The following is a 19,671-nucleotide window of genomic DNA, read 5'->3' as shown; positions in this document are numbered from 1 at the left end:
TAATTAATGCACGGCTCTGTTCATGGTTCCTAAAATCACAGAAATGCCCATGCAGCCTGTGAGAAGCAGATGAACAGGCTTCTCAATATTATTGTCTTTTATTTGTATTTCCTTAGTGTGATATATTTGATTTTGGCTAAAGGAAGCTGGGTCGGTCTCTGAGGGACATTAAAAATGGACACATGGACATTTGGTGAGGAAATAAACGGACCTTTTGATTTAAAGAAATCGGTGGTTTTTTTAGATGCAATCTTTCACAAAGATTTTCTAAATGCAAAACTTATATGGTAACACCGATGTATTAATCTTTTTTTTTATTTTAGATTTTATTTATTTATTTATTTATCTTTAGAGGGGAAGGAGAGAGGGAGAGAAGCATCAATGTATGGTTGCCTTTTGTGCATCCCCTGCTGGGAGTTGGCCTGCAGGGAACCAGCCTGCAACCCAGGCATGTGCCCTGACTGGGAATCGAACCGCGATTGTCTGGTTCCCAGGCCCGCGCTCAATCCACTGAGCTACGCCAGCCAGGGTAATCTTTTTTTTTTTTTTTGTTACTTCGGCAAATATAAGCTGACCGTCATCTGACATGAAGGACAGCATTAGTTGACTCACAACTGTTCATCCTTTGGGCAGTTTTTGTGACAGGTCCCGGCTACTTCTCCTGCAGAAAGGAACTGGGTCCTGTATGAATGGTCACTTTCGTGTCAGGGGTGTGCACGCTGCTGCGTCCTCACCAACTTTCAACCCTGCTCGGTTTGAGGTTGGAACGACCCCCCCCTCCCCAGGCATCTTAGATCAGCACAGCCCTGGCACAGAGGGTTCGGGCGACTTCCAGTGACATTTTAAAATAATACTAATTGGCCACTTAACCTTGACCACCAGAAAGCACTTTGTGGAATGTAGCCAACAGCGCTCTAGGTGTTGGAGGGCGTTTTGACAGCAGTTCACCTCGTGCCTAAAAACTGGTTTTGGCCCCATTTCCACAGCTATTTAACTTCCCTCAAGTTGTTTCCAGGAAACAGAACTCCCAGTCAACAAAAGCAACCGGAGAAGAAACCCCACTGGCGTCGGCTTCATTTCCCTTTTCTGAATCCAACAGTCAGCTCACTCTTGCAGGTGAGCGGCTCCCTCTCCACATGGAAGCTGCAGGTGTGTCCTCACCAGGGTGCTGAGCCCAGAGGTCCAGCCTGGAGACTCTCTGGGGAATGGGCTTTTAAAATACTGACTTCCTCCAAACCACATCAGGGCTTTTGAGGGTGCAAAGCAGACACGCCTGGAGACGTGTTTGTAAAAGAAAGGAACCCTGAGCATAAATGTCCCTGTGTGGTCTACGCGGTCTGTCCTATCTGTGCTGGGAGAGAGACAGGAAGGGTCACTGAAATTGCTGATATTGGACAAATACTCATCACACCTGTTTCCCAGCAACTAGGAAAGCCCCGCCTCCCCCCGGCCTCCCCGTTTCAGGCAGGTAGACAGAGGAATAGAAGATAGAGTTAGGAGACAGGTGGGCCAGAAGCATTGCCTGTCCTCCGGGTCCTGAGAAGGGATTGCTGGCCTTACCATCGCTGAGACCATGTTTAAGCGCTCTCAAGGACAGAGCGAGAGCCTCTGGGAAGGGTCTCACCAGGGCTGTGGCCTCTCTGATTGGTGTTCACAGACCTAGGAGTGGCGTGTTCTGCCACTTTCGAACAAGCAGCAGGTGGTGCACATGGACCACCTCGGACACACCAGGAGCCCCCAGCTGTGCTGCACCTGAGCACAGGGCCCACCTGGGCGCGGGGCCCACCTGGGCAGGAGCAGGTCTGTGAGCGGAAACTCACCCCATTCCGCAGGGAAGGCCCAGGCGCCGAACGCTGAGAAGGGAGGGGCCTCTGTGGGCCATGGGGCTCACGCACTCCCATCCCCATCCACGCCCCCCCCTCCCGAGTCCACACGCAGACAACACCGCTGGACAGCCACAGAAGGGTCTCACAGGTGTGTCTCAGTGAAGGTCATCTCCTGTCGCTCTTAGGGAATGCCGTGTTAGTTTGGAAACGTGATCCCATGAACCCCCTGCCTCCCGTGGCCCCACAGAGAGGACCCCTGAGGTTAATGTATCTGCCGCCTAGGTCTCTCGAAGGCTACTGACAGCAAGGCTGGGGATTCTCCGAAATCCGCGGTGTCCGTTTGAGTGGGGGTTGCCATTGGAAGGACAAGAGCCCGTAGCGGCAGTTCCCGAGCACCGAAGTGCCCAGCCTTGGCACCCTACTCGCCCTGTCTGCCTGCTGACCCAGCTGGAAGCATGGCCTGGCTTTGCTGGCTGCAGACGGGACAGTGGGCACTTCCGGGAGGCTGCCCCCGGGCAGGGGTGACAGGTGTGTGCGTGCAGGGGGGTGCCTTTCACAGAGTCCCGGGGGGCACTCCCCTTTCTGCGATGGTGGTGGCGACCAGGAAATGCAGGAACGAAGACGGAAGAAATCACTCTTCAGCAGTTAAAAGCAAACCTCACGAAGCAGCAGTGTGCGTGGCCATGAGTAAGGGGAGGGACCCGAACCCCGCCCACCTGGAGGGAAGGAGGCTGTTTGAAAACGGCAGCATCTTGTGAGAAAGAGAGGGACTTTCTCCAGTGGGAAAATGTCGGCCGTGACACGTGCTGTCACAGCGCAGGCACCGTTTGCGAAATAAATGTCCCCGCGTGGGGCGGAGACAGCACCCAGCTCCTTCCAGCACCAGAGTTTAAAACCCCTTTTCCCATCGCAAAGAACACGCTAGTGTCCGCCGTATAATTCGGCAGACCTCAGGAGCCCCTTGGCAGGTTGCCTTGCGTGGAACTATCACATAGTCGTCCCGCTCTGTGAGGAGTGTTATCAGGCGTCCAGAACAAGGGCAGTGAGGCTGACGTCTCCGGGGAAAGGCGTCTCTCCCGGTTCTACCTGGACCAGGTGCGGGTGGCCTTCCCTTTTCCAGGACATGGAGGCCCTGGGCTTTTCTGCACTCGGTTCTGGGCGGCGGGGCCCTGCTGGGCCGGGTGTCCACTTCCACACTTTTCGGCTGAGGCTCGGGCCTGGCCGCTTTTGGGTTGACCGCTTACTGCTCTGAGCCCTGACGGCCCTGCAGTGGGGCGCTGAACATGCCACCTCTCCGCGGCGTCCTCCTCATCACTTGCCGTTTCCCCCAAATCTAAAGAGAAGCGCCATTCTAATGGGACCGGAGTCCCGACCTGCACCTCTTACTTGGGTTAAATAAGGGAGAATTTGGGTTGAATAAGTGGGATCAAGGGGAGGTGAGTACTTCATTGCACACTAACGCTGATCGTTCCCCCTGCGTGGCAACCCCACACACGTCAGGACCTGCCCCGTCCCGGGTCTGAGCGAATGGACGGGCAGATAATTTCTGTGTCCAACGTGGGGGTATTACATCATGCTCCAAGAACCAGTGTGTTCTCAGATTGAAACTACGGGTGCGAACCCTAGAACAAACTGGAACCAAAGTGAACTCCTGGCCGAGAGATGTCATAAAAACCCAGTTACAGGGACAACGTCTGTCCATGTACACGCAGACACATACATGGTATGCTTGCCGTGCATGTCTTTAGCTTCGTGTCACTGAAGGGAAATCAACAGAAGTCTTCTGGTGGCCAAGGGCCATCGCTTTGTTTTTCATTTGTTTGTTTTGTGTTTGCTTCTTTTTCAGTGTCTGAGAAAACCCATGGACAGGGGCCAGGCTAAGGGACCTAAAACAGCCTTCGAATGATGTGAAATTTCAAGGGACTCTGCCACAAATCAGTACGACCAGCGGCAGTTTGCCTAATTCAGAGAAATCAGCCAATCAAACAGATAAAAGGGCCATCTTTGGGACCGAGCTGCCGTTTCTACTGAGAGCACCGACTGGGAATTAAGTGCGTAGAGCTGGGATTGGAAAGGGCGGGCAGCCTGCCACCCCCAGCCCCCTTCCGCGTCTTCAGTTTAAGTTTCATACAAATAGCTGTTCGAACCCTTGGCTCAGAGTGTGCACCGGCTTTCAAAACAGCAGTCCCCCAACAGTGTAGCAAAAAGAAGCGGAGGGAAACAAAGCAGAACCAGTGACCAGAAACTAGGTTGTCGAGGTTGTGTGGAAGTGGTATGTTTGTATCTCCCTCCCNTGCTTGCCGTGCATGTCTTTAGCTTCGTGTCACTGAAGGGAAATCAACAGAAGTCTTCTGGTGGCCAAGGGCCATCGCTTTGTTTTTCATTTGTTTGTTTTGTGTTTGCTTCTTTTTCAGTGTCTGAGAAAACCCATGGACAGGGGCCAGGCTAAGGGACTTAAACAGCCTTCGAATGATGTGAAATTTCAAGGGACTCTGCCACAAATCAGTACGACCAGCGGCAGTTTGCCTAATTCAGAGAAATCGGCCAATCAAACAGATAAAAGGGCCATCTCCATCTTTGGGACCGAGCCGCCATTTCTACTGAGAGCACCGACTGGGAATTAAGTGCGTAGAGCTGGGATTGGAAAGGGCGGGCAGCTTGCCACCCCCAGCCCCCTTCCGCGTCTTCAGTTTAAGTTTCATACAAATAGCTGTTTGAACCCTTGGCTCAGAGTGTGCACCGGCTTTCAAAACAGCAGTCCCCCAACAGTGTAGCAAAAAGAAGCGGAGGGAAACAAAGCGGAACCAGTGACCAGAAACTAGGTTGTCGAGGTTGTGTGGAAGTGGTATGTTTGTATCTCCCTCCCTCTCTCTCTCTCTCTCTCTCTCTCTCTCTCTCTCGACTCTTCAGATGGCTTTTAAAGTGCACTCGGTCTCCCAGAAAGGTCGTTAACAGGCCCCCAGGGAGCTCAGCGTGCTGCCTTCCTGAGAACACCACCCCAAAATGCAGCGAATCCCCCCAGCGCATTTGATTTTGTATTCTTTCAAATTTCATCAGAATTTGGGGATCTTTTCAAGAGAAACTTGAAAGAAATGTGTTCCAATGCTGAGGTTCCAGCTCCCCGCGTGGGTGGAAAACGGACACGGCTGGTCATCATGGGGGTTACGGAGAAGAAGCCTGGTGGGCTGCGGGCTGCAGCTCCGGCTCCCGGCAGCAAATGGAGCCCTCGTCCTGGCCCGTTGGGGAGGACGAGGCCAGGCCCATTCCTCCTTCTCCCTTCGGGGCTGCCAGAAACCCTGGCAACTCCATGTCCTCTGTTGCAGTGGGGGGTCTCGCGTGGGACCCCAGGAAGAGGGGTCCCTTCAGTTGTGGGTGACGGGACACGCCTTTCCTCTGGCTTCCGTGACGTGTGCACAGGTGTGGAGCAGCGAAATTCGGGGCGTCACTAACTGGCGCTCTGAGCCAGGATCCCCTCACCCGCTTGGTTTTGGAAAGTATGTCGATCTCCAAACCCACAGTCCCAAACCCGAGCCGGTGTGTGTTAAGAAATGGGAGGAGGCTCGGACGGCGCTCCCCTGGCTTGGACTTGAAAAGAGGAAGGAGGTTTTTCTCTGCAAGGCTGCGTGCCGGGCGCCCGCAGAAGAGGAAGCTCCGGCCAGGCCCTTGGGCGGGAGAGCCCGGGTGGCAGGGGAACCCAGTAAAGAGACCCTGCTTGTCCCTGGTCTGCCTGGAGAGTCCCGTCAGCATGGAGCCCAGCAGGGCTTCCCCACAATGCCCTTCATGCCTCCTCCACCTCCTGCCTCACCATCGAAGACACGATTTTAATGTTTTGAAAGAAACACAAATAAAGCACCGGCTAAATAACCCCAGTCTGCTGCTGCAGGCCCGCGTGAGGCAAGGGTCAGTGGGGACTCTGTGCGCAGCCCCGTCCAAGCTCCGGTGGGCATCCAGAAAACGTGGCTCCCAGAGAAGAGGCAGGACTGTCTCAAGTTTTCAGAAAACTAAATTTATCTCCACATCCCGAGTGCTGGGCTCATCTGTTTATCGGGACCTCCACACCGCCAAGTGAGCATTGCACAACTCACTTCCTGTGCTCCAGCTTACACAACAGGATATTTAAATAACAGGCGACAGCCGAGGAGCCCCCTAACAAAGGGGGCTGCTCCTGACTTTGGGGGTGTGATTCCTCATCTCTTACTCCTATCCTTGGCGGGCACCGGGGGACAGAAATAATTAGCACACCCAGGGTCTTTCTGGGCACTGACTGCCCAGAACCGCGCCCATAATAGGCAAGGGACCCAGGTTTCTTCTCCGGGGCCTCCGCGTGGGGCCAGGGGCTGCCTGTCTCCCAGAGGAAAAGCCGCTATGGCACCTTGGCTTGCGGGGTCCGAGGTCCCCTATGAACCCCAGATCAGCTTCCCAGTCATCATGAGCAAACACCTGCAGCCACGTGTGGGCAGAGGTCTGATGCCCCTCTCACTGAATCCACCATGATGCTTGACATATTGAACAGTTTTTAGACCCTCAATCCCATTTTCGTTCACTTCTCAAAGCACGGGATGTACGTTTCAAGCTCACAGCCGTATGACATCATTTCAAATGTTCACACTAAAAAACCTGACTCTGTTTCAGGAAAACCCTTCCCACTGCGTGAATGAGCTCCCAGCCTGCACCTGCGAGTGTGGAAATCTGAGCCAGGAGGGGACCGGCCCTCTTCCACTGCCTCCTTCAGAGGGCAGGACTGTGCAGGCGACAGATAGCGTGTCACCGCCCTCGCTGTGGGGATGAGCGCAAGTGCCCGAGTGTTGAGTCAGGAACTGGAGCGTGAGGACTTTTCAGACTCCTGCCCGTTCCTGGGAAACAGCCCCCAGGCCCCCTGCCCCTCCCTGTCTGTGCGACTGACCTCGGCCCGTGCACACCCCTGACAAGAATCCATGCTGGGTGCCAAGGACCACATTCAGTCTGGAAACCCAGAGCACGCTGACATCCGGAGAACTTATCCTGTACAGAAGAGTCCCGACTTTAAAAACACGGGGTTTCAGGTATCGCCCCTCCCCGCAGGAAGGCTACAAATGTCTTACATCTGTGTTTATGGATTTAACAGAAGTATTTCCATCAAATCACCAGCTCGTGGCCTATGCAGTACCACACTTTTTTAAAAACGAGTTTTTGATGTATGAGATTGAATATGCTTGTGTTATGGAAGACTTGAGAAATATACAGGGATAAAAATAAAACACTAATCACCCATCATACAAGACAGCCGCGATTCACATTTTGTTCTGTGTTTTAAAAAATAAGTAAACACAATCTGTTTTGTTTTCATACTTATGTTTGTATGTACGTACATATGATATTTCAAATCAGAATCACACAGTTCTAACGCGGGAGGGCATTTAGCGCCGGCCTCTGACTTCAGAGGAGCCGCCTGGTGCTTGAGGAGCTGAGTTACTTGTCAAAGCCACCCAGCCGGTCCTGGGTCACCCAGCCGGTCCTGGGTCACCCAGCCGGTCCTGGCGGCTGGGCGAGAAGCCATTCCTCCCACTTCTGCCCTCCAGACACCGAGCTGTCCCTCTTCACAATGGGGACACCAGCCCTTTTGAAGTGGCCAGGAGACCTGGCGAGTCCGGCAGACTTGAGAAAAAATGACTTGTGATATAATTTAATATCCAGGAATAAGCAAGGTCTTTCAGGCCATTGAACTGCCTTTTGTGCATAACAGACAAAGACCTTTGGTCATGACCCAGCCATTCTTAAAAAAATATATTTTATGGATGTATTTATTTTCAGAGAGAGGGGAAGGGAGGGGGAAACAGAGGGAGAGAAATATTGATACGTGAGATACATCGATTGGTTGCCTCTGGCTCACACCCACCCAGGGACCTGGTCTGTGACCCAGGCATGTGCCCTGACCAGGAACCTAACTGGTGATCCTTGCAGGACATCACCCAGCCACCGAGGAACGCACACCTGCCGGTCCGCGAAGCCCTGCCATTTTTTTAAACAACAGCTTTATCGAGGTATGATTTGCATACTGTACAACCTGCCTCGCCGAACTGTGAAATAAAATGGTGTTCAGCGTTGTTGTGCGATAGTGCGAAACCACTACCTGTGTCCACGGCCGAAACGTTTTCGTCACCCATGTCCGTGAGCAGGCGCCCCCACCCTCTCCCCNAGATACATCGATTGGTTGCCTCTGGCTCACACCCACCCAGGGACCTGGTCTGTGACCCAGGCATGTGCCCTGACCAGGAACCTAACTGGTGATCCTTGCAGGACATCACCCAGCCACCGAGGAACACACACCTGCTGGTCCGCACAGCCCTGCCATTTTTTTAAACAACAGCTTTATCGAGGTATGATTTGCATACTGTACAACCTGCCTCGCTGAACTGTGAAATAAAATGGTGTTCAGCGTTGTTGTGCGATAGTGCGAAACCACTACCTGTGTCCACGGCCGAAACGTTTTCGTTACCCGTGTCCGTGAACAGGCGCCCCCACCCTCTCCCCAAGTTCCACAGCCCCCGGCAACCGCGAGTCTCCCCTGCATCTCTGCCTGTTCTGGACACATCCTGTCAGTGTGGTCACACGACCTGTGGCCTTTGAGTGGCACACTGGCCTCAGCAGCGTGTCCACCCGGTCTCCTGCACGAGACCTTCGCCCCTCTCTCGGGCTGGACGGGGCTCCATGGCGGACACAGTCCATTGGTCGGGGTTGGCCATCTGAGTACAGGTTTGCGTGTGGACACGTGTTTTCACTTCTCCGGGGTGTTTACCCAGCAGTGGAATTTCCGGTCACGTGGAAACTCCATGCCTAGCCTTTGGAGGAGCTGCCTGCCTGTTTTCCAAAGTGGCCACGTCGTCCGACACACCCACCAGCCGAAATAAGGGCTTCACCGCCCCCTCGCCAACACCTGTTACCTGTCCTTTGATTCCAGTCGTCCCGGTGGGCGTGGCACAGCAGCTCGCTGGAGTTTATATCTCGATGTGCATCTCGCTAATGACTACGGACGTTGGGCATCTTTTCACGTGCTTACAGGCCACTGGCATTTCTTCTGGGGAGAGATCCTTCGCCCATTTTTAAAGCGGGTTACCGGTTTTAAATCACCCGTGAGCATGGGAGACTTATTTCTATAGACCAGATGCAGGTCCCTTACCAGATACGGCACAAGCTTTGCCACTATTTTCCCCCATTCTGTGAGTTCTTTCTACTTACTGGACAGCGTGCTCTGAAGCCCCGAAGTTTTCCATTTAGACTGGGTCAAGTTTATGTTTCCTTCTGTGCTTTGCCCAACTCGAGTTCATGATGAGTTGCTACTTAGTTTCTCCCAGGAGTTTTGTGTCTGGGTGCTTACACTTAGGCCTGTGGCCTGTTCGCAGTGAGTCTGGGGCATGTTTTGAGGAAGGGGTTCAAGGGCACCCTTTGAACGTGCACGTCCGACTGTCCCAACACCATTTGTTGGAAAGACCTTGTCATTCGTAGTGGGACTTTTAGACAATTTTAATAAAACGTTAAAGGGAGAGAATGTGGATCAGAAGTGGGAATGACACTATAGCTGCCACATGCTCTTTCTCTTGTCAGAAACTTGGGGTGCTGTGAAAACAAGGTCAAAAACCTTGCAGTAATGTATCAGTCTCTTAATTGGTCTTCACATCACCTTCTCCGGCCACCATCACTTGGCCCTTCCACACCTGCCCCTGGCAGGCCCGCAGAACCCACCCGGGGTGCGGAGGGCAGTTTGGGGTTCAGCCTCACGTCCCAGTTTTGCGGTCCTTTATTCCCATGTTACATTCTTCCCCAAAACTGCTCCCTCTCTCTAACCTCACAGAGGGAACCTGGCTAATCAGGCTCCGACTAAGGCCCCGTAGGCATTTTTGCTTCAATGAATTATTTTGGGGAAACGGGAACCCCTAGAAGAACTAAATGAATGCCTGTCAATATCGGAACTCGGTATACCGTGGTGGACACTTGGGGGAACGGACCGCCTGAGTCCCCTCCATGGGAAGTGTGGGACCCCCACCCCGAGGAGCAACAGGACCCACCATACAGAAGAGAGGGTCCTTTTCTTCTTTCATATTCGTATGCTTTTAAATGGCCAGGCTAATCTGGGACTGGGGAGGTCACCCCAACTCCGAATCCTCATGGGTGTATGGGTAGCACCTAGTGGAAGTCCCTTGTCCTCGCGTCTCCTTCGAGGACTTTTCCCACGCGGTGTGGCAGGAGGTGTTTCCCCAGGTGGGTAGAATGTTGTCTGCCAACGTCTATTTCTTTGGAGCCAGGGACAGGGGACCTTGCTGTCCTGCCGTGTCTCCCGGTGCAGCCAGACAGTGGGAGACTGGGTGCCTGACACTTTTTTACATGGAGTGGTGTTGCGATGTGTGCTTGGTTCAAAAAGTGAGTTGTAGAGCAACATGAGCGTGTTTCTCGTGGATTGTGTAAGCACTTGCATTTGCCCATCTGTAGTAAGGGTGTGTAGTTAGTGAGCTCGCTCCCAGGTATCGGGGTTTAGATAAAGAAGGGGGTGGGGAGATGCCCTTTTAATGTGTATACTTATAAATGTTTGAATACGTTCTTTAAAATGAGCATGTACTGCCTCTCTAACAGAAAACTAAAAAAATTTCTAAATCACCCAATTCCATAAAACCACTTAATACGATGCCTTTTAAAATCAAAGATGTAAGTTTATTTTCACATTTTTCTATTTGTCTGCTTATAGTCACTATTTATTCTTTAAGTTCATATTGGTGATTTATATTCTTTGACATTTTTAGAAAACTTTATTTCTTTTGAATTGTTAAATTTATTGATATAAATATATTATTCTTTTATAACTTAAGAAATGTTTTCACATCATTTGTTCGTGGTGGTTAGTTATGTGTATTCTCTTTGTGACTTGATGGGTCTCGGCCAAGTTTACCTGATTATTCATTTTTTTACCTGGATTGTTTGACCCAATGATTATTATTTTTTTTAAAGATTTTATTTATTTATCTTTAGAGGGGAAGGGAAGGAGAGAGGGAGAGAAACATCAATGTATGGTTGCCTTTCGTGCGTCCCCTGCTGGGAGTTGGCCTGCAACCCAGGCATGTGCCCTGACTGAGAATCGAACCGTGATTGTCTGAGTCGCAGGCCTGTGCTCAATCCACTGAGCTACACCAGCCAGGGCTACGATGATTATTATTTTTTACCCATTCCATTAAATTATGTTTCACTGCCCCAAGTGTCTTCCTTCTTTCTCAGGATTGACTTTACTTCATTTTTTCCCTTGATGACTTCCTGAGCTAACACCTTCATCTGTGCAGCTGGTAGCAAACACGTCCCACGCTACATCCCCCTTCCCCCCGGGGGAGCTCATCACTCTGAGAACACCCCTTCCCTTGGCCGGGCAGGGCCCTCACTTCTTTTTTTCTCTAAATAGTCACTTCTGGCTGGTTTTCCTCTTAAAGCCTTCAAATATCTAGTTACACGAGAGATGCCTTCCGTTCAGCATCCTGTTCCTTTTTTCCAGCAGGTGGTTGGCGAGTGCTGGGCGGTGCCGCTCAAACCTGGCTGTTTGTGTGCGGTTCAGAGTAATGCTTCCCTGATTCCTGTTCTTGGGAATTTTATTGGTGGTTCCCGGGGCTTTTTTTTTTTTTTTTACAATGACAGTTTCACGCCTGTCTGCAGAGCTTATACACTGTCTTCATTAGCTATAGTTTTTATTAGCTCAGCCTTCAGGAGTGTGCGATTCGCAATTATTTTTGTGGGCTTAACCCGAGATTTCGGTTCGGTGCGTGTTATATCCCCAAGTAAGACAGGGGACTTGCCCCTTGCCTGGGTGTTGATTACAGCTTGTTTTGCATGGCTTAAAGCTATCGATCGTAATCGTGTCGAGTCTGCCCACGTCTGTGACTCTAACCTTTTCTTTTTTCAACATCTTCACCCCAGGATATATTCTTGTTAGCTTGTTACAAATTTTTCTCTTTGTGATTTCTTTTCTAGTTGTTAATCGTGCATTTTGAACACACATATTCCAACATATTCCATCAATACCCAGTGGTAGCAAGCTCCTCCCCCTTCACCCAGGACCACAGAAATCTGACCAGGCTTGTTCAGTCTCCCTCCATGAGATCTGGAGGCATGAGAGTTGTTCAATTTTGTACACCCAACACTTATTAAAATACAGCAATGCATTCTCCTGGTTTCTATAGTCACCTCCATTTCTCCTTTTTAAGATTCTATTTATTTATTTTTAGAGGGGAAAGGAAGGAGAGAGAGAGAGAGAAATATCAATGTATGGTCGCCTCCGGTGTGTCCCCTGCTGGGAACTGGCCTGCAACCCAGGCATGTGCCCTGACTGGGAATCGAACCGCGATCGTGTGGTTCGCAGGCCCGTGCTCAATCCCCTGAGCTACACCAGCCAGGGCCCACCCCTTTTCTTTTTAAATGTACCCTTTAGCTCTACGTTCCTTTAGTCTGAGGTTTAAAAGAATTCCAGGCCCTGAGGCTGGTGAAACTTGGAAGAAAATGTAAGGTTCCTAGGCTACATTTAGAGGGCAGTTTCACGCAGGCAGCTGACCTAAAACAGCCCTAACACCAGGTATTCGCATGAGGACTGGGCCCAGCCCAGGGGCAGGAGGGCAGTGGCGGGACGGGTCCCATCGACACTGGACTTCCAGAGCGCTGAGTAGGTGGTGTGACCGCCAGCCCAGTCCAGATGGGGCTGTGGCTGCTGCCCCCCAGGTGCCCACAACGAGCAGCCTGGGCGGAAACAGGCTTGTAGGTGAGGAGGAGGGGCCCAGGGTGGGGTCCCAGAGGTCTGCCTGATGCTGCCAGAACCCATAGTCTTCTCCGTTTGGTCAGAACCTCTGCCTCCATGGGAAACATGCTCCCATCTCTCCACCTTCGAACAGACTGCGAGGAGAGGAAGACTCCCAGGCTGTCCGGGAGCAGTATGGGAGTCACACACAGCCAGAGGCAAACTCCTCGCAGGGTGAGGGGCAGAGGGGTCATCGAGAACCTGAGTCTTAGACACCCAGCTCTTAAAAACACGGCACGAATTTGGAGCGACTCTGCCACCCACTGACCACCACCCGGCAGACGGAGCAGCTTCGATCTGGGCCTGAAATTGTCGAGCGGGTGACTGACCGGGAGCCAGCACTTTGTGTTGGGAGCAGTGCCTCTGGGAAATAAATGGAGAGCCCTCGGAAGTGGAGCATGTGGGGTCACAGCAATTCCGTAGGACAGTCCCCCTGCCCCCGTTCCAGAAGGAGTGCAGTCCCCTGCCCCGATCACAGCTGGGGTGGGGACACTCAGACCCAAACTGCCCTGCCAGGGCCACTGGAAGGTTTGACGGCTGACCATGAATGCGCCCGTTCGAGGGGGTCTTTTGAGGCGTAGCTCCCACCTGCAGTGCTTTGTCCCGCCTTCAGGTCTGCGGCCTCTCTGTGCTCCCCTGGGCTCAGACAAAAGAGGGGAGCGGTCGGGTGGCTCCTTTCTGGCGCCACCACACGCAACGTGACTAATCCATCGACGCCCCATCACTGCGTGGAGGGGACTGTTTGGTGGAGCAGCCACAGAGCAGATTTGTGTTTCACCTGGTTTCTCTGTGTCCCCCCCCCCGCCCCCCGAGCATTAGCTGCCCAGGCCCCTTACACAGACGTCAGCACTCACTCCATTTGGCGCATCCCCCCGAGTGGCCCTGGGTGAGGAGGATGTCTGCCCCATTAACTCCCCTGTGAGACTGCTGCTCAGCGTGGGGGCCGCAGCAGCTCCACACTGTCATGTGTACTGGGCAGGGGCAGTCCCCCCAGAAAGCGACTCCGTCACAGCCCCTCCCGAGCAGAGTTCCGCTGCCGAAACCCTGGGTGCACTGTCCTCACCGATGGAGTGAACAGNGTGCGCCCCCCCCCCCGCCCCCCGAGCATTAGCTGCCCAGGCCCCTTACACAGACGTCAGCACTCACTCCATTTGGCGCATCCCCCCAAGTGGCCCTGGGTGAGGAGGATGTCTGCCCCATTAACTCCCCTGTGAGACTGCTGCTCAGCGTGGGGGCCGCAGCAGCTCCACACTGTCACGTGCACTGGGCAGGGGCAGTCCCCCCAGAAAGCGACTCCGTCACAGCCCCTCCCGAGCAGAGTTCCGCTGCCGAAACCCTGGGTGCACTGTCCTCACCGATGGAGTGAACGGTCCACCTACAGTTCCACTATGGGGGGCTGTGAGCACCTGCCCGTCATTGCCTTTGAAAAGGACCTTTTCTGGCTTTGACAAGGTCACCGTGGTTTCCCAGTCGTCGATGCCATACCTCGCAAAGGGGGCTTTTTAAAAATTGGGCGTTCATGGTGTTCAAAGAAATGCTCTCTGCTATTACAAATATTAGTAAAATATTTCTTAAAGAATACAAGGCCTAGAATTAAAGTTTATGATCGGTTTACCTAGAAGTCACTTCTCTGCTCCTTAGGGCAAGTTCCAAAATAAGCAACTGGATTAACTCAACTGAAATTTGAAACATAAATAAATCACAGGTGGGGGAGAGGCTGGAAAGTGGAGCAGGGCTTCTCCCTCCTGTAAGTTTGAGGTATTTATCGTGAGGAAAAAAGACACATGCAGGAAATGACTTCATTTTGAGGATTCTTTTATCTGTACCGATGCCTTCCATTCACTGAAGTACAGTGAGCTACTCGGAAGCAAACTAGAGGGGAGAGACAAACCCCATGCAGCTCCCCCCGCCGTCGGCCCAGGCCGTCCCCCCGCCGGCTCCATGGGCACCCCAGGGGGAGCGGCAGCCCCCCCCCTTTGAACTTGCCTGCTTCCGAACCCACGCCGGGCCGTCTGCGCACTCTGTTTCAGCAGTTTGGTGCTCAGCAGGACGACCGCGTGGCACCGTTACTCCCAGCGTGCCACGTCCCTTCCGTGTGGCCCTCCCAGAGGCCAGTCTGCCCACGGCCCGGAGTTCCTGCCAACCCAGGTGGTCAGCGATCTCCCTGCCTGCAGGAGGCTGGGGAGCTTTGGGGTTTCTCGGGGAAGCAGGTGCTGACCGGTGCTGGTGGCCCCGTGATGGAGCAGAATCGCGGTCCCTGAAACGTCAGCGCCAGGGACATAGCTCAGATCTTCCATGGAAACAGCTCTGATGTCTGTGATCTGGGGTGTGACGCCTCGATGTGGCAAGGCCGGATTGCACCGATGACATCCTATTAAAAACAAAACAAAGCATTTTTTAACTGACGAGAAGTAAACAAACAGTTCCAGAAATGACCCTCACTTTGAGATATGATTTGGGAAAACATTTCTGATGCCTTCGCATATTTTAAAAGCGTATTAAATAAACATATAATTTTACAATGTTGATCACATTAGCAATGGTATGGCAAGGGAGAACCTGCATACTAAGAACTCACCAGGCCCAGCCGGGTACTTCAGCTGGTTAGAGCATTGTCCTGATGTGCCCAGGTTGTGGGTTCGATCCCCAGTGAGGGCATATATAGGAGTCAACTAATGAATGCATCGATCAGCAGAACAACAAATGGATGTTTCTCCCCACCCCCCTCAAATCAGTAAGTTAAAAAAGAAAACCCTACATTTGTCTGTACAAATATACAATATAAGCAATTTTAGGTAATTTTGCCTTTTCCTTTTTCTTGTTCACAATAACTCTTACCCACTTTGTAGACAAGGTAAGTGATGTACGTTCTTACTAAGTTGTAGGTTGATAGTTGGCCTCTAAACCGCCAAGGGGAACCCTGTCGGAACCCCTTCATTTGGTAAAAATATCGCTGGGAACACAGTCCACCGCCTTTCAGTCTGCTCACTCTGAGCAAGGGCAGGAGGAATCTCATGGGCGGAGCGAGGCCTGGGCGCGGTGGTTTTCTGTGGAAGAACGCACCTCCCGTCCTGCAGACACAGCTAGTCCCTGGCGGACAGTGTCCCCCCTCAGGGGCGCAGCAGCTCAACCTCACGGCGGCCCCGACCACTCGCCTTTTCTCCTCTTTCTTACTCTTCCTGGCTGGTTCCTCCCAAGGCTTGTGCGATCCTCTTGTGTTTGATCCATTTTTAAAAGCCAGTGCAAACCCTTTGAGCAAATGCAAACAGGGTTTCATAGAGACTCTTGGTCCACCAGGCAGGAGGGGTTCTCGCCCACGTGTGTAACCCCTTCAGAGGGACCGAAGTCTACAGAGCTCCCTGGAGGTGACCGGGGTAGGGGGTGGGGGGCCGTGGGAGACTGTGCTCAGTGCCCAGGCCAGGCACGTGGCCCGGAACTGGCTGCTCGACTTCCCAACACGCTCCTGGGACAGTTAGGGGGAAACTCAGATCCGGCTTTGCCCCGCTGCAAAAGGATCTTCAAAGCACTCGGGGCTGGCGCTGCTGCGGCCCAGGGGCTGCACTGGGGGGGCTGGTTTCTCACCGGGTCGTGGGCTCGGCGGGCGGCTGGCATCTGCTCCGGGCATCAGCAGCCCGGAGGGTGGCGGACCTCCTCCTTCGGTCGTGAAGATGAAAGGACCTGACGTGTAAGCCCGTAGGAAGGCTTCCCACGTGGTAAGCGTGTAAGAAGCACTATTAGCCCTTAACCCAGGGCCTGGCCTGGGGCAGCAGGTGCGAGACGGATGATCCACGGGGCGCAGACGCGCCACATCAGAATTTTAAAATTCGGTTAACGTCCATCAACGTGCACTTTAAGGGGTCACTGCTCCTGCGAGACGTCAAACGCTGTTCCGCCCTGTTGAATGTGGTGGCCATCTAAGACCCCTCCCCACGTTTTCCGCTGGTCACGCCACCACGCGTGGCCCCCCCACGGGGTCTTGGGAGGAGATGACTGGCTTGACTCCTACAAGGCCCCTCCATCCCCCTTCTGAAGTAGGAGTTCTGGGGGCAGCCCGGCAGGGAGTCCCCGGGGCGCAGGTGTCCTAGGCTAGTTTCCTCCGCAGAAAGCGAATTCTCTCTACCAAGGCTTTTCCTGGGGTCAGAAGGTTGGGGTCACCTTGGGCCCGTCCTAAAGGAATCATGCATCCTCACGTGTCCAACTCCCATTTCCTTTTCATGGATTTAAAGTTTTAATTTTCTGATTTTTTAAACATGCTTTTCCCATTGTTGGGGGAGACGGTCTGGTTATAAGTCGTGAATAAGCTGGGAAAACACCGGCCAGAGAGTACTTAACACAGACCCAGCTTCCGGTCAGGTCTCTGCACTCCGCTGCCCTGGTCTGTTTGGGAGACTGATGGGCTTTCTCCCTATTTCTTTTTTTAAATTGTGTTTATTTATTTTTAGAGAGAGAGGAAAGGAGAGAGAAAGAGAGGGAGAGAAACATCAGCGTGTGGTTGTGTTTTGTGCTTACAACCCAGGCATGTGCCCTGACTGGGAATCAAACCAGTGACCCCTTGGTTTGCAGGCCGGCCCTCAGTCTGCTGAGCTACACCAGCCAGGGCCTTCCTCCATTTCTTTTGAAATAGGCAAAGACAAGAAAAGACAGCTGGGTAACAAGCTCATTTTATGTATGCATTTATGCATTTATATTTTTATTTATTGCTTTTTAGAGAGAGAGGAGGGGAGGCAGGGGGGAGGGAGAGAGAGAAGCATCAATTTTTTTGTCCCACTTACTTGTACATTCATTGGCTGATTCCCCCAGCTGAGATGGAACCCACGACACTCAAACCAACTGAGCGACCCAGCCAGGGCACGAGATCACTGTAGGTAAAGGAAGAAAAACTCCTAAGGAGTGTTTCTGTTGAGATTAGTCACTTCCTTAATCAATCTGGTTGGCAAAGTGTTGCCTCCATTATTTATAAGCTCAAGGCAAGGATGAACTTGGACATCAAGCTGAGTGAAAGAAGGAGACACAGGAACAGTCACTGACCCCTGAGACGAGGCCCCCGGAGTGGTCAGGTTCACGAAGACCTAAGGCAGAGGGTGGTGGCCGGGGGTGGGGAGAGGGAGGGGAGTTTCACAGGTGTGAGTTTCAGTTCCGGAAGACTGCCAGACTTCGGAGACGGGGAAGACCATGGTTTACAACACGGAGACTGTACTGAGTGCTACAGACCCGCATGCTTGGAATGGTTAAAACAGTAAGTTTTATGTTACCTATATTTTACCACGATAAAAAAAAGTCACGGAAAAAGAGTACCTAGTCTCTGTCATCAACAAGGCACTTTGACTCTTGACGATGACAACTGCTCAGCAGAACCCTGACTGTGCCTTTGGCTCCGGGTCGCTCCATTTGCAACACCATCGCACGGCCTCAGTGCAGGCTTTCCTTCTCTTCCGAGGGCATGGAGCGGTGTTCACACGTCCCCCCCAGCATAGGTCTTTGAGCGCCCCCCCCCCCGCACCAGTTTCACTAGGAGCGGGCCCCCCACACACAGGGAAGGAGGTCACACTGGTTCCCCAATTCGGACTTCTGTTCCCTCCGACAAGTTGGCAGCACCCGCACGTGGCAGCCGGTTACGCGTGGTCAGACAGAACGAGGCTGGGGGCAGGAAGAGTCTGTGGTCTGCTGCTGGGAGAACACGGGGTGTTATGGGTCCCCACCAGCTGGTTATGAGGTTGGCGCACGGTAGGGTTGTGAGGACAGGCGGGAAGGGAAGCAGGCCCCCTCTTCCCTGCCAGGCGGAGATTTTTGAACAGGACTCCTTGTCCAGCGTGTTTCTCCAGAAGTGAATTCTGCTCTTTGGCCTCCGGCCTTTGCTCTGCCTCCCAGAACGCGCCCACCCGTGGGATGCGGCTGGGTGACTCCACACCAGCTGTCGCTCAGGCTCAGGTGGAGACGGAGAACAGACCCGAGGGCCCTCTGCCTGATGGGAAGGGCTGATGGAGTTGCAGCCTCAGTGGTGAAGGTCGAGCCGACACGGCCTGTCCCTGCGGTCTCCTCAGCGGCACACCTGCGCATCCCCTCGTCTTTGCTACTGACCAGAGTAGACGCTGGGCCTCAGCAAAAGAAAACCCATGCTGTGGGGAGAGCAGATCCGCGGGCCACCGTGGAGGCGGCCTTTGAGAAGAAAGTGGGTGCTGAGCGTGCTGGTTGCCTGGGAAAGCGGCTCGGCTTTTGGCCACGAGGAAAAATGAGCAGTGCCTTCTCTGCGTCCCACTCGTGGGTACATTTTGCAATGATCTAAGACACTTTGCTGTTTATTAAAATGTCTGAAAATTCAGGTACGACTACCTGTTGAAGCATCTTTAGCCTTGGACACCAAGAAGAGAAGAAATGTTCATGAAAGTATTTCGAACAACACACAGGTGCCCACTGCAACTGAGCAGGCCTAGCGCTCCGCTGGTGTGACCTTGACTTGCCCCGTGCAGCCGAACGCTGCGGGGTGCAGAGTTACCCTTGGGCCAACACAGGAAAGCCTGGGCATGGGTCCCGCTGGGGCTTCCTGTGCGTGCTCACAGGGAAATGTGAATTACCTATTTCACGACTGGCGTGCTCATCGCCTTCAGCAGAGTCAGAATTTAAGAAACAGACAAAGAGTTTCCGACGTGGAGGCAGAGAGCCTCCCGTCCTGAGTTCCAGCAGTTTCGGAGCTGCTTTCCGAGGACACTCAGAACAGAACCGCTGCCTAGTCCCGGTCCTTGCAGGGGGTTTCGATGCTGAGTCACTCACAGACACACTCAGAGGCCCGTTCCTCCATCACCTCAATGCAGCACAGCCTCTGAGTTTCCAAGTTCTGTGAAAAGGGACGACGTCGGAGGAGGGCAACAAGTCGGGACCAGGGTAATAATTTTGAAACCGTTGGGGATGAAATACCGGTACCATGGCCACTACTCCAAACAACAGACAGCAGTCAGCAGCTGCCCTGCTCCTGGTAGACTCTGGGGGAACGGGCTGCGCATTTAAACCGAATTCACCTCTCACCCACTCTGGAATCTGCAAATTTAAGTC

General features: G+C 52.9%; 1 long non-coding RNA gene across 1 annotated transcript; it reads left to right on the top strand.

The window, feature by feature from the left end:
* Window positions 1-1,035: 1,035 nt before the first annotated feature.
* LOC118980497 (uncharacterized) lies at window positions 1,036-4,019 on the top strand. The gene is made up of 2 exons (XR_005065110.1): window positions 1,036-1,116; window positions 3,673-4,019. It is a non-coding gene; the product is annotated as an uncharacterized LOC118980497 (long non-coding RNA).
* Window positions 4,020-19,671: the final 15,652 nt, after the last annotated feature.

The sequence above is a fragment of the Sturnira hondurensis genome, unplaced genomic scaffold (genome assembly GCF_014824575.4).
Source record: "Sturnira hondurensis isolate 20B ecotype Veracruz unplaced genomic scaffold, ASM1482457v3 Scaffold0001872, whole genome shotgun sequence".
Lineage (NCBI taxonomy): Eukaryota > Metazoa > Chordata > Mammalia > Chiroptera > Phyllostomidae > Sturnira > Sturnira hondurensis.
The sequence above is the reverse complement of the archived record's forward strand: the minus strand, read 5'-3'. Positions and strand labels throughout refer to the sequence as shown.